This window comes from Miniopterus natalensis, chromosome 13 (genome assembly GCF_054644295.1).
Source record: "Miniopterus natalensis isolate mMinNat1 chromosome 13, mMinNat1.hap1, whole genome shotgun sequence".
NCBI classification, from domain to species: Eukaryota; Metazoa; Chordata; class Mammalia; order Chiroptera; family Miniopteridae; genus Miniopterus; species Miniopterus natalensis.
This window is the reverse complement of record NC_142093.1, coordinates 2,791,717-2,806,121: the sequence shown is the minus strand read 5'-3', so window position 1 is coordinate 2,806,121 and position 14,405 is coordinate 2,791,717. Positions and strand designations below refer to the sequence as shown.

The following is a 14,405-nucleotide window of genomic DNA, read 5'->3' as shown; positions in this document are numbered from 1 at the left end:
ATGATTTGGGAGGGTGCAAGAAGCCAGAGTATCTGAGGCAGGAGGGTTAGCACATGTCCCTCTCCTCAAACGACAGTGCTTAGAATCCTGTGAGTTAGTCTTTCCCACAGAACCCACCCACAGCCACGACGGGGAACACTCTGCAGCCCAGGACCAGCTCCCCTAGGGGGGCACAGGTCAGACATAAACAAATCCCTGAGAGTTTTACACCCCAAGTCCCCACCCCACCCCACCCTCTGTGCCTTGGGTCCTGACAAACGTGACCACACTGGGGGGCTGTGATCCAGGAACAGCTTTAGGGGAGCTGCTCGCTAAGTATGTGCTCTGATCTGAGCCACGCTGACTGTATGTGAACAAGTGTTTTAAATCTGAGTAGTAACTTCCCAGGTCTCCTAACCCTAGCGCACAAACAGCTGGGCACTCCCCTGCCAGGCAGAAAGAAAGATGAGGCAGGTCGGAGGCTGGGGGGGGCCCGGTTGAGCAACATGAATGTTAATCCATTTCCTCTGTGGGGCCAGGACAATCCATTCTCCTGGCCTCTTCTGTGGGCTGGCTTCCTGCAGGAGGAAAATGAAAGCTGTAGGTTGACCCCAGACCAGAGAAGGGGGAGACTGGAGACTCACCCTCCACAAGGGAGCCGTGAAGACCCAGCACAGAACCTGCTGCTTTAGATCAGCCCTGTCAGGGGCAGCGGGATGTGGGTAGAAATAGACTGATGGTGCTGGTGAAGGAGATGATGCTGGTAACAGTCCTCATGTTTATACAGCATTTCAGAGTCTCCAGGAGGTCTGGTGGTTGTTTTACAGGAGGTCTGATGGTTGTTTTACAGGAGGTCTGGTGGTTGTTCTACAGGAGGTCTGGTGGTTGTTCTACAGGAGGTCTGGTGGTTTTTTTACAGGAGGTCTGGTGGTTGTTCTATAGGAGGTCTGGTGGTTGTTCTACAGGAGGTCTGGTGGTTGTTCTACAGGAGGTCTGGTGGTTGTTCTATAGGAGGTCTGGTGGTTGTTCTACAGGAGGTCTGGTGGTTGTTCTACAGGTCTGGTGGTTTTTTTACAGGAGGTCTGGTGGTTGTTCTACAGGAGGTCTGGTGGTTGTTTTACAGGAGGTCTGGTGGTTGTTCTACAGGAGGTCTGGTGGTTGTTTTACAGGAGGTCTGGTGGTTGTTTTATAGGAGGTCTGGTGGTTGTTCTACAGGAGGTCTGGTGGTTGTTCTACAGGAGGTCTGGTGGTTGTATTACAGGAGGTCTGGTGGTTCTACAGGAGGTCTGGTGGTCGTTTTATAGCAGGTCTGGTGGTTGTTCTACAGGAGGTCTGGTGGTTGTTTTACAGGAGGTCTGGTGGTTGTTTTACAGGAGATCTGGTGGTTGTTCTACAGGAGGTCTGGTGGCGGTTTTACAGCAATCCTGTTAGGGAGGGTTTGTAATTCCCATTTCACAGATGCTCAGGGCGGTGCCCAGGTGGCCCCCAGGGACCTGCATGGAGAAGGCGATGGTGGGTGCCTGCAGAAGGGACAAGGACGGGGCAGAGTCCACAGGGGTTCCTTTTCTCTTTAGAAAGAACCGTCGCTCACTATCCGTCAGCCAGCCCAGCACCACGGAGAGACATCTCCAGTCTGTGGCTGGAGTTCAAGGAGGCAGATGGCCCCACGCCCGGGCGCTGGGGGCTGAGGCCTGTTTTCCTGTTCGGGCCGTGCCCCCTCGCAGCGAGAAGACCGAGCCCGCCTGCCAGATGACGGCGCACACACAGGCTGGAGCCTGCCGCTTTCCCAACCTCGGCGCCGTCCAGCACAGCTGCCACCTCTGCCCCACGCCCACGTGCAGCCTCTTCAGGCTGTGAGGGGCCCACGAGGGGTCCCCACCAGTTAACAAGCTTGAGCAGGACGGCCGCCCTGCGGTGGGGCTGCAGGAGGCCTCTGCTCGCTACAAATGGCAGAAGAGAAGGAAGGACGGCCTTTTGCTGATAACTGACTGCAACACAGCCTGGGGGGGTGCGGACCTCGGCCCCCAGCAGCTGGGTGCTGTGGACGCTCTCTTTCCCAGGTCGGAGGATGCTGAAACCCAGCTGGAGGACCGGAGAAAGGAAGCTGCCAGGTGTCTGAAAAGACCCAGAAATGCAAAGAGCTTTCCACACAGTTAACCATCAGCCGCCTTGGGAAACCACGAGTGGGGGAGGGACCTGAGAACAAGCATGCATAGGATTTTCTTAGTGTAGAAAATTAAGGGAGGCTCACAGAGAAAGCCCTGTTCTACCTATTGGAAAATGTCTGTGAGTAAGAGAAGACCCAGTGCAGCACCCTTCCAACAAGGCCGGGGCCCACTCACCCCATGGGACAGCGAGGGGGGCTCTCCGCCGCCGTGTGCGCTGGGAACAGATCGGCCCATGCCCCCCCTTGGATTCGGCTGTCTTGCTTGGGTCACAACCGTAATATAAGCTCCACCAGGGAGGGCTCCCAATAACCTTGTCCACCATGTGCGCTCAGGGCGCGTGGCCCACACATTAAACTGCCGAGTTACACGGGGTAATGACACACACACTGAGAGCCGCCCGGCTTCATGAAAAGATTCCGTTCTGGCTGTTGTTTCGGACGGGCGTTCCCTCGGCGCATTTAAGTGTTCTGGCGAGAGAGGGAGGGTGACGTACTGTTAATAATTAAGCAAACAGCAGAGGGCAAAATTATGTCAGAAACCACTCTGTAAGTCAACTAAAACATATGACCTTCATTTAGAAAAATGTAACTCACACGCATAATTCCTGAGATAGCACATAAAGGGAGGCAGGCGTATTCCTTTTCCAGGACAACTGGGAGACCCAGGCACCCTCGGGGACACACCCAGGCTCCATGGTAACCTACCTGTTTCCAGCGGCAGAACTTCCTTCCTGCTCCTACATGGAATCCTGCAATAACCTAAGGACCTGGCTTTCTAAAATAACATCTCTGAACACAAGAGCCATATTAAATTTCTAAAATATGGTTTCCTTATGATGAAGATCCTGAGATAATTTACCAGATGTTGTATGGTATTTGGCTGACAATAATATTTCTTTCTTAAGTTCAAAAATATGGACAGCAGATTATAAAGATGTGTTTTTGTGTTTTTTTTTACAAATTTCGAATCCAAGAAACTATAAGCAATCACTGAGCTAACAGCAAAGGCAACCTCTGGTTTTTCCTATTTTATAGCAATATTATTTGCCTGGAGAGACAACCCATTCCCCAAGCATCTCCCTCCTTCATTTACCCTGAAATGAATCTTTCATATTAGCCAATTTCTCTGATGGCTTGCCTCGTTTTCATAACTTTCCGCTGCTGACTCAATATCCTGGACTCAGACAGATTAAACCTCTGAAAAACTATGGGAATAACAGCCTAAGAAGCCTTTGGAGGGATGCCACAGAGAGTCAGAAGTGGCTCTAACGAGAGCTCAGATGGCCCTGCTTACCAGCCAGTAAATAAAGTCAGCCCCAATGTCAGTCCAAGGTAACCCCAGGTCAGCCCAAGGTCAGCCCAAGATCAACTCAAGGTCAGAAGCAGAAGCAGCACAGGGATTCAAAAAGGATCACCCCAGGGATCCGCCAACTCATTGGCGCTAAAGACCAGCAGTCTTCCTCTCAGGGGGTCATGAAGGAAGGGCAGGGATGGGGAACAGAATAAGTTATTTTCAAAAGGGGAGCTGAAGGTCCTGGCCCGGTAGCTCAGCTGGTTAGAGCATCATCCCGCTATGCCGAGGTTGCAGGTTTCATCCCCGGTCAGAACACATACAAGAGTCAACCAATGACCGCATAAATAAGTGGAACAACACATCGATGTTTCTCTCTCTCCCCCTCTGCCTTCCTCTCTCTCTCTCAAATCAATAAATTTTTAAAAAAAGGAGGGGGGCTGAAAAAACATCATCCTGATAGACAAACAATAAGAAGATTACTCCTGGAACAGGGCCACTGGTGAGAAAAGATGAAAGCAGGGGCAGCTGGTACAAGGACATCAAGCCACCTCATTAACGTACCCAAGGTTAACACAGCAGGAGCCATGAAGGCTCCTTCCAGGTCAAGAAACAGAGAAAATGCCCCAACTCAAGCACACCAAAAAGAAGAAACACAGCCTAGACCATGCACTAACTCGACCCTCTGCCGCGTTGAAACAGTGAATTTCTCAGAAGACAGGGAATGTTTTCCTTTATGTCCCTGTTAATAGAGTTACTCAGTATTGAATTTAGATGAGATTAACAAATTCTAATGATGCAAAATAAATTTTAATGATGCATTAGGATAAATTTCCATTAATTCAAATAATCACAAGTATGGAATTTGTGGGTTCCAGCCAGTCTGACTACAAAGAGAGTGTGCTAAGCACATAGAGAGAGTAAACAAGGTTATCAGAGGAATGTGTTCTTGAGTTCCTTTTAAAAGCTTTTATTTTTACCTAATTGCAAAAGTAAAACATGCCCATTGGTGAAAACTTAGAATTTAGAGAAGTACAAAAAAGCAGGAAAGAAAAACCACTCATGATCCCATCAGCCTCCACCACTGTGGTGAATTTCCTTTCCACACACTTTCTCTCCCAAACAGAACTGAAAGGAAACCGTCTATATTTCCTTCTCAGCCCCCTATCTAGGAGAAATGTTCAAACTGCTTATGTTCAACCCCGTTAGCAAATACCTAGTAGCCTACATGACAAATGCCCTCATTTCAAAGAATTCTTGGTAATTTAGTTAAAAGACCAATTTGAGGTGAAATTTTTGCCAGGAGTCTGCATGAATACTTACACTTTTGTCTGAAAATAATGCAATTATTTGTCTTCTACAATACTTCCTAATTCTGACTTTTCTCTAATTTCACAAGGAGTCAAAACAAGAAGTTCAGTCCCCCGGCTTCTTAGGTCATGGGCGGTAAGACCTCCCAGAAAGAGCAGAATTGCATCATTTGTCCCGGAGGGCAACACCCTCCGCTGCTGTTTCTTGCAAGTGGCCTCTTAAAGGGCCGTAAGCAGCTTCTGCATGAAGCAAGGACCTCAAGCCTAAGGAGTTCGCTCCACCGCCGGCCTCCTGGGCTCCCACAGAACATCCCAAGGAAAGCACTCGCCTCCTTTGTACCACAGACCATCTTCTTGATCTCAGGTCCCTTAGCAACATTCCCGGCACAGGAAATTGTAAGAAAGTGTTGCATGGAGACGGGTGGGCGGATGAGACACGGGAGTTCACCTCCCCGACTTCAGTACACTCGGGCCCTACCCCTTCCGTCTAAGCTGAGCCCCACAAATTTGTTCCTCAATATTATCAGTTTCTTCTGAATTACGATGCCAGCTCTTAAGATGGCAGTTGCTAAAGCGTCTGTGTTTTCTAAGGGATTCATTCCTTTTTTGCAGTCAGTTTAGCTATGAAATCTCTCTGTGCTTTAGGCTGGATGTGCCCTACAACTCAAGTGTACATTTTTAAACATTTGTCCTGGACTGTCGAGCTGACAGAAATGAGAGGTTATCTGGCCCTGAGCTCCATTTGACAAGTGAGGAAACTGAGATGTGGAGATAAAAAGCCGCCCACACCAAGTTAAAGCCAGACATTAGTAACGCAATGGAGGTCACTCCACCAACCCATCAATCCTTGATGGCTTCCAGACCACTGTCCTGCAGTTTTAATGCAGGCGTAAAACACTGGCCAACCAGCACGAATGCGCTGACCTGCCCAACACACATCCCGGTCTGCAAAGCAGCCCGTCGAGCACAGACGTCCAGGCCCAAGCAGTCACGCTAAGTCCTGCTCCCTCTGTCTTTCTGTTCACTCAGGCCTCACCAGCCTGCAGGACGTGCACCAGCACTGGTAAGAGTGATCTTGACTCAGCCTGCTGCTTCCAATGCTAATTTTTTCCCCGAGATGCCCTCACAGATGCACCCAGAAATAATGTTTACCAGCTATCTGAGCGTCCCTAAGCCCAGTCAAGGTGAGGTAACATCGTATCATCCACCCATTCAGGTTCCCTAACCCTACCCGTCATCCTGTCCTGACTCCCCTCACTGCCCACCTAACAGCAGTGTCCCCCACCATCCCACCTCTGACAAAAAAAAACAGCTAATGCAGCAAAAATGGGATGTGTGAGGAGGTAGCCCAAAGGCTGGAAAGCAATGCTAAGGCTTGAAGAAGATGATGATGATGGTGATGGTGGTGATGATGGTGGTGGTGGTGGTGATGGTGGTGGTGGTGGTGGTGGTGATGGATGGTGGCGATGGTGGTGGTAATGGTGATGGTGATGGTGGTGATGGTGGTGATGGTGGTGATGGTGGTGGTGGTGGTGGTGGTGGTGGTGGTGGTGATGGTGGTGATAATGGTGATGGTAATGGTGAAATAAGGATGACGAAGAGGATGTGGTTATACTGGGAAGCTGGCCTACAACAAGACACGGGGGAAGGAGCTATATGACCACAGTGAGACCTTTGCACTGCTCGGGGTCCCTTGCAGAGAAAACCTGGAATTCCTTGACTGTGCTGCATCCCCCCACACACACACTCCCACCAACACTGGTGAAAATAATTCCCAAAAGCATAAGCGTTCACCTTGCAGCTAGCTCTGAGGACACTCAGCTCAGCCACATTACTCTTAGGTCCAGGGAGAGCAACATCACCGAGAACAAATGCCAATAACAGCAGCAATTCTTCATCCCGTCTTCAGGGAAAGAGGGAGAAGCGCTCCCCAGAGAATAAGAATGGCTCATCCAGGCCAGAGGTCCGGGCCCGAGCATCTGTCTGAGGCCTGTCTACCTTTACTTACTGGGAAGAAGAAAGAAGTCAGAGTGGCTGCCACGTTTTGTCTCCCACCTCTGGTAGCTGAGCCAGACAGTCCAGGCTGCGTCCAAGCATGGGATTGGCACCACCTGACTGAAGGATTTTTATTAAGAAAGCCTGGTTCCTGCCACTGCCACCCACACTTTGGCGAGGGGAGAGGGAGAGAGTCACCAGTCCCGCCCACACTGCCTTGCCTGGGTGCCACGTTGGGCAGGCTTTTCTGGACATCCCACGCTCACTCTGCCAGAGACACTCTCCAGCCACACACATAAATACAGAAAACTGCACAGTGTTGGAAATTATTTTTGTTAAACCCAGTGATTGATTTTGAGAGGTTCTCACTTCCCTCCAAAAACGGATTACAGTGCAGCAAAGAGAAAGGCTGGGAGTGGCAGGGAAGGGTGGGGAGCTGTTGTCAATTCCATTTTCTGGAAATGTCTGTTAAATGCACAGGAAGGAAGCAGAAACTTGAGCATTTTGCCGCCGGGGGTGGTGGGGGGAACACAGTGATCTATAGGCCACGGCACAGAATCAGAATTCTGCCAGTGTTCCCAGGAGTCCTGGCAGCCCCCTGGCACGGGAGCACCCAAACTCAATCAACACTTTCCAAGCGCTCAAGGGGGGAGAGGAGGCATCCTTATGTCTGATCTCTTTGGGCATCCCCCCCATGTTCAGGGTCATTGTGGCTTCATCAAGGACCTTAGAGATGCTGCTCAGAAGATGTGAGCTGGGACAACCCCAAATGGCAGCTCCCCAAACTCCAAATCATGACCCTCACTGGCTCACGCCCAGGAGCACTGGGCACACACACTCCCAGGCTCTCACATCAGGTGCCCACTACTACAGTCTGGGTCAAAACATGCCTAAAAACCCTGAATTTGAAAAGAAATGCTTTAGTAGCAGAGGATGCACTTAAAATGGGCACACTCCGTGGTATATAAATTATACCTCAATAAAGCTGTTAGTTTAAAAAAAAATTTTAAGGATGAGTAGGAGTTTAGCAGATAAAGAAGTCTGGAGGGGAGAGAAGAAAAGCTGTCCCACCTGCAGCCACTGTCCCCACTCCCTCCCAGACACCTGCACTCATCCTAGGTGTCAGTCTGGCCCTAGCTTGGGGTGGGCGCTCCCCCCCCAAAGCACCTGTCGTGCTCCACGGGCTATTTGATGCTCTCCCCACCCCCAGTCCAAGACCAATCCCACTTCAGGCAGGGCGGAGGCCTGTGCCCAGCTTTCCAAGCCCAGAGAGGAGCAAGGCACACAGTGGGTGTTGGGAGGAAGACAATGAAGCAGGGGGTAACAGGGCAGAGGGTGAAATGACAAAGCCTGTCTCAGGCATTGACCTGACCACAGCATGACTGCAGTAAAGGGTGACAAGGCTTTGCTCCCAGAAAAGGAGCCATGGGGACTGCAGGGGGGCAGGGATGGGAGCGAGCAGATGAGAGCCATCCACCAAGACAGGCAGAAGATGGCTTTCGGTGATGGGGGGCGGCTCTGCTTTGATGTGTCCAGGAGGACTGTGTTGGGTCTGAGCATTGGGAGAGCTCAGGTTTGCTCACCTGAGCACTTAGCACGGCGCCTAACTCAGAGGCATCGCCCTTGCTGAAGGGCACACAGAGCCAGGGAAGGGTCTGGCTAGAGCAACAGGGAGGGAAGGCAATCAGGGAAGACGTCCTGAGGGGAACCATGAACCCCCCATGATTCTGTCTTCAGGATCACGGAGGCTTTATCCACAGAGTAACCGTTTAACAGTTCTGAGTGTTTCTTAGCCAAGGCTCAGACTCACCCCTCACTCCTCAGGCTTCTCCTCCGGTGAGGCAGGAGGGGCTGGTGCTGGCAGGTTACCCAGTCCCCTGGCTTCCTGCCGCCACCTGGGTTGCAGCTCTGAGCGCTAAAAGAAACTAATACCCGAATCCCGGGGAAGCACAGCCCTGGATGAGCAAATGTGGGGGGTGCACTTGGCTTACAAAGGGACATGAAAAGGGCCCCGAGAAGGCGCCTTTGCTGCCCTGGTGTGGGCAGGAAAGCGCTGCAACAGGAAGAGAGCCCGCGATCTCCTGGAAGGTATCCTCAGTTAGTCACGCCTCATAAATGCAGAGATACGAAGCTCTGCCTCAGAAATTCCACTAGGCTTGAAAGGACAGAGCCAAGGCAGGGCTCTCGTACAGGATTTACTGTGCTTGTCAGATGATTCTTAAAAAATTCTTTAGACTTGCACCTTGCTCATCAGTGCCTAAGAAACGTACCACCTGTCAAACTACCGATGACCTGAAGTTACATTAAACCTCATGCCACTAGATTCCAACCTTTTTTTTTTTTTTTGGTGGGAAGTGATTTGAAAGAAACAGTTTTTTTTCCCATGGGGCCAGTGGCACCGAGAGACCCGCTAAGCCCGCTCCTCAGTCTCCATATACAGTTACCCTCTGTCATCCCCTAATTGGAAACCCAACCCAAAGGGCCACATGAGATGCACAGGTGTGCAGCCTTACGTGTGCGCATGAAAACACTAAAGAAACCCAATGAGAGGGTGGTGAGTGGTGAGTCCCCACGCAGAGCACAGCTCAAGTCTCCAGGGCCCTCCTTCCCTAAGCACAATGACATCAGGTGCCTCAAACCAGCAAAAGAAACATAATCCCCCATCAAGTCCAGGCTGGCAACTCATAAATTGGTAGCATTATCCCACAGCAAGCAAGCATGAGTTAGGGCTGTCTGGAATGCTAAATTCTAATACAAACCTGATCCCAATCTAGATAACATTTCCGGGGCCAAGTAGCTTCCTCTCTGGTGCCAAATAAACTCTGGGGCTCCTTATTAGCATCCTGGATTCTCACTGGTTCATAAATTGGTGCTATGAACTTGGCACTTGACCACTTCTGAGTGGCAATACAAGGTCTCAGAATAGATTTGGGGGAAGGGACATAGGAGTAATGAGGAGACAGACTGCCCCAGTGCCAAACACTCAACATGGTATTTTATGTGAATGGCAACCCTTGGAACCGTGCACGTGAGGCCCTGAAGGCAGTGGGTGCAGCCCTGGGAGATAACACTACTAGCTTTGCCTGGATGAAACTCCACAGCAGCTCCAGGTAGAAATGCAGCTGGGTGTGTGCACCAGGGAAGTCCCCACCTGGTCCCTCTCGATTTCTCATTCTGCACAGCCGTAAGGCCAAAAGGAGGCATTCGACAAATCCTGAAGGACTCTGTCCAAGCTGTTATTTCTCTTAGTCTCTCTTTAGAAGGGATTGTTGGGAATGAACAGATCGTTGGCTAGAGTTTAGGCGAATCTCTGTTCTTCTGGGGTCTCAACTTACTCTTGTTTCTCAAGTCGAATGACCTTCTGGGTAACTGATTCCCAATGCCACCTCTCCCAATTACTACCGTACACTGTCATCTATTTTACACCTTACAGAAAGCGTAAAAGTGGAACCCAAAGGGAGCAGCAGGCCAGGCTAGAGCTCGGCACCACATCCCGAGACGAGTGAGAGGTAGAGCCCCTGGGCCTTCTCTCGGGCACATTATTCAATAAAACCTCAAGAGCTCAGTAATTACAGGCACTTTCAAAAGTGAAACAGAAATAGATCTAAGGCCAAAACACTGGTTTGCCTGAGACAAAGGGCTGGTTTGGTTGGGAAAAAAATAACGCAGCTTTTGGCCTGACTTCTGAAAAACCAGACAGATTTTTTTTAAATATTATTATTGAATCTGATCGTGGGGAAGAGAGTAGGATTCAGATCAAAAGCTCCTTCTCTTCCAGGATATAAAATCATTTTACAAAATACACTGCACCCTAAGTGTGTCCCTGCCTTCAAGCTGGATGGAAACTTAGGTTATTCTGTCCCCCCACCAACCCCATAGGCCATCACTGCTCAGATCTCAGAGCTTCCATCCCGTGGAAGACAAAGCAGAGGAACCAATCCAGAGTTTTCTGCTGCTGTGTCATAAAAGCCTGCAGAGTGTTCCAGCTTCCCTGAGAACACCAGCGGGAGCACCTGCCACTTGGAAACGCAGCCCACAGCCAGAGGCAGAGGCCGCCCCAGCCCCAGCCCCAGCCCCAGCCCCAGCCCCAGCCCCAGCCCCAGCCCCAGCCCCAGCCCCCAGCCCTAGGGCCCTGGCCATTCCATGTCAGCTCCATTCTGACGGCCTCCTGCACCCTGAGGTTGGCTGCCCCCTTGGCGAAAGGCTATTTGGCTGTTCAGACTGGGCAGGGTCCTGAGAGGAAGAAACCTCAGGGGAGGGAGGGAAGGAATCACTGGCCCTGGCAGAAGGCAGCGGCCAGATGGCCCTGCTGGGTCTGAGCAAGAGCTCCGGTGAGGCTGGCAGGGCTCTGAGAGCGCATCGTGGTGGGAGCAGTGTGCGCATTCACTGCAGTTCAATATTACAAGTAGCAGGTTTCAAAACTAAGTGTTTTTTAAAATTAAGGTGTGGGACTGAGACGCGGGATCCCACGCGAACCCTCGGCCTCCTGCCTGAGGCTGATGGAAGGGAATGGGGGTGTCCACGGCGGAGGCCCGAGGCAGGACTGGGCATCCCAGCCAACACCCTCCTCCAGGGGGACCAGGCCGCCGAGATGCGTACCTGCGGGAGCGCCCCTTTCCCCTCGTGGCGCTGACTCCACGCCCCTCGGACTAGGCACTTGTTGAATAAAAGGGCTCCTGCCGCTCCCAGCCGCTGCCTTGGCCGGAGAAGGGCCCCGCTCGGCCGGACCCCGGTGGCTGGAGAAGGGCCGGGCCCTGGCCGCACGCTCCGCGCACCCGGGGCGGCGGCGCCCAAAGTTTCTGGAACCTCCGTGCTTCGCGGGTAAGTCAGGGCTGCGCGCAAAACACGCGCACGGGGGGAAACGCAAGAGCCCCACCCACGACGGAGGAAAAAAATGATTTAAAAAAAGAGACTCCGGTCCAGTAACGTAGCACCTACTGTGCGCCGGGCACTCGGCCAAGAGCTATGTTTAGCGCGCTCTGCTTTTAACCGCCACCAGAGACCCCAGGGAGGGGCTGTCCCGCTTCCACGGGAAAGCAAATCGCCGGGCCCGGGTCGCAGTGCGGGTCGCGGCGGTGCCGGGGCTCCTGGCGCGGGACCGACCCTCCCGCAGGAAGGAGGAAGCGGATGGCCGGCCCGCCCCGGCCCGCCCCCTCCCCGGGTCAGGTCAGACCCACGTGGGCCGCGGACCTGCCCCCTGACCCGGCCAGTGCGGGCTGCCCCCGAGGCCCGCGCCCGCCCCTGGGACCCCAGCTGTGCCCCGGGGGATCCGCGCTGCGTGGGTCGGCGGGCACGGGGCTCGGAGCGCGAGGCCGGACCGCCCACGCCCACCCCGCCACTCCCGCCCCACGCACAGCCGCTCGCAGTCCCCCCCAGCCACTGCCCGCGACACAATCCCACAAACGCAGCCCCAAATGTGCACACACAGGGATCCCCACGAGGACACGCCATTCCAGGGACGCACCGCCGCCCTCGGTTACCCACGACTCCAACGCACAGGGAGCACAGACACCCCAACACACGCACACGCGCACACACACGCGCGCGCGCGCACGGAGAGCCCGGCCGCCGCGGACGCCCGCGCACACGGCCGCGCGCCCCGAGCCCCGCAGCCGCCGCTTCCCTACCTGCTCCGGCGCAGGACGCGATCCGCCGGCTTCGCGAGCCCAAGTTCGGCGCCGCCGCCCGGGACCAGCGCGCCGAGGCCGGGAGGGGTGGCTAGGAGCGCGGGCCTCCTCGCGCCCGCAGCCGCAGCGCCGGCCCTGCGCGCATCGCCGTCCAGAAAAACAAAAGGAAGCCGGCAGCCAGGGAGGGGGCGAGCCCGAGGCACCCGCCCGCCCGCCGGTCCGCCCGCCGCCGCCCGCAGACGCCGCCGCCCGCCGCGCGCCTGGGAAGGAAGGGACACGAGGGCGGGGCCGCAGGGGGCGGGGCGCAAGTTTCCGAGGCCCCGCCCCGTCGGCCCCGCCCCGCCCTGGCCACGCCCCCTGCCCCGCCTCGGCGCCGGACCCCGGGACCCCCAGCTCCTCTTTAGCGCGCCCGCCGCGGAGCAGCCCCCGACCCCGTCCGCGCCCCAGCCCCGCGTGGATTTGGGGCGAGGGGAGCAGCCGAGCGCTGGTCCCGCCTCCCCGACCCTCGGCCGCCCGCCCGCGGGGGCAGCAGAGGCCGGGAGGCGGCGCCCCGAGGAGCGGCCCCGCCCGCTGCCCGCCTCCCGAGTCTGCAGGAAGTGCGGCCGGGGTGGCCCAGAAGGGGAAGAGGCCGAGTCCCGGGCCGCCTGCGGGCCCCCGGCCCCTCCCGCGCCGCCGCCCGCGAACAGCCGCTCCCGGGGAAGGAGCGCGGCGCCCGGAGCGGGAGCCCTGCGCTGCGCCCTGGTGGACTTCGCTAACTCCAGGCCCTAGAGCAGGCCCCGTGGGCTCTCGGCCTCTGCGCCCCTCCTGTGACTCGGACCCGAGCGGAGGAGGGGGGGCCCCGGGCCCCGGGCGCGCGGCGGGTCTCTCCTGGGGAAGGGGCTTGGTGGACACCTGTGCCAGGGACGGCTGGCCTCCTGGGTCCCAGGGAGACGCAGACCGTGTTTCCTGCAGACTCGCTCCATCCCCTGCCCCTGGCACCTGCGTAAGAGGGCAGGAGCCAGGGACTCCTCGCCCAGCAGCTCCGGAAATTCGGGGCCTTAGGGGAACAAATATATACACACCTCCAGCACTACCACCACCACCACCCTCCCCAGCCATCCCTGAAGAAAGGTAACCACAGAAACAGCCATAAATGTGGAGCTGGGCCTTAGTGTTCGCGGAGACAGACTGTCTCTCAAACCCTCCTCCAGAAAAACAGGGCGAGTGAACTCCCACTACAGGGGAGGCTGCAGAGAATCAGAGGTGGGCGGCCTTGAGGGGAATGAGTGCGGCCTGGCGGGCACCTGGTCTGAGCCCAGACCCCAGTCTCTTCAGGCAGAGGGCAAACCCAGCTCAGAGGGGGTCCGTCTCCCAGTCGGCCCTGCTGTGAGGACTAATGCCTGTAAAACAACAGCATCAGCCGCACCCACAGTGCTGATGCCATATGGAGCCAGCCCTGGTACCTGGGTGCCATCTTTTCTTCTCAGCAGAGACCGGTGGCCAGGGGCATGGTGTAGGCTTCCTGTAGCACATCCACACGGAGGGTCGTGTTCCAGGTGAGGGGCCCTCTGTCAGATGCCCAGTGGGGGCCCATGAGCCAGGTGGCTGCAGATACTGAGTGAGCAGGGGAGCTTATGCTCTGCTGTGGTCGCATATCTGACCCCACTTCAGTGCAGGTTGGAGGGCGTGGGGAAGACTACCCACAGGTGCTCAGCGACCCCGGCATCTAGAGGTTCTTCCACTCTCCTTCAGGGCTCCCAAACTTTCACTGGCCCCGGGACTTCCAGCCAGCCGCAAGAGGAGAGCTTAGCCCAAGTCTTGGGGGTCATTAGGATCCAGGCCTGGAGGGGGCGCACATCAATTCTGTCTGCATCCACTGACCAGAATTAGTCTCAGGGTCCCTGGGTGCTAGGGGTCTGAGAATTGCAGTCCTCCTGTGTACCAGGAGAAAACAGTGGCTTTGGTGAGCACAGCACGATGTTCCTTCCACAGAAACGGGCCCCTTTCTTCCTCACTCCGTCACAGGGCAACAGATGTGCACACAAAGCTTGATAATT

At 55.0% G+C, this 14,405-nt stretch overlaps 1 protein-coding gene across 1 annotated transcript in view; it reads right to left on the bottom strand.

Annotated features, from left to right (window-relative positions):
* HPCAL1 (hippocalcin like 1) overlaps positions 1 to 12,579 on the bottom strand; it is a 72,045-nt gene extending 59,466 nt beyond the window's left edge. The window contains exon 1 of the mRNA XM_087823809.1: positions 12,370 to 12,579. The gene's annotated coding sequence lies outside the window, so the exon portion shown is untranslated. The remainder of the gene's footprint in view (positions 1 to 12,369) is intronic.
* Between the last annotated feature and the right edge of the window lie 1,826 nt (positions 12,580 to 14,405).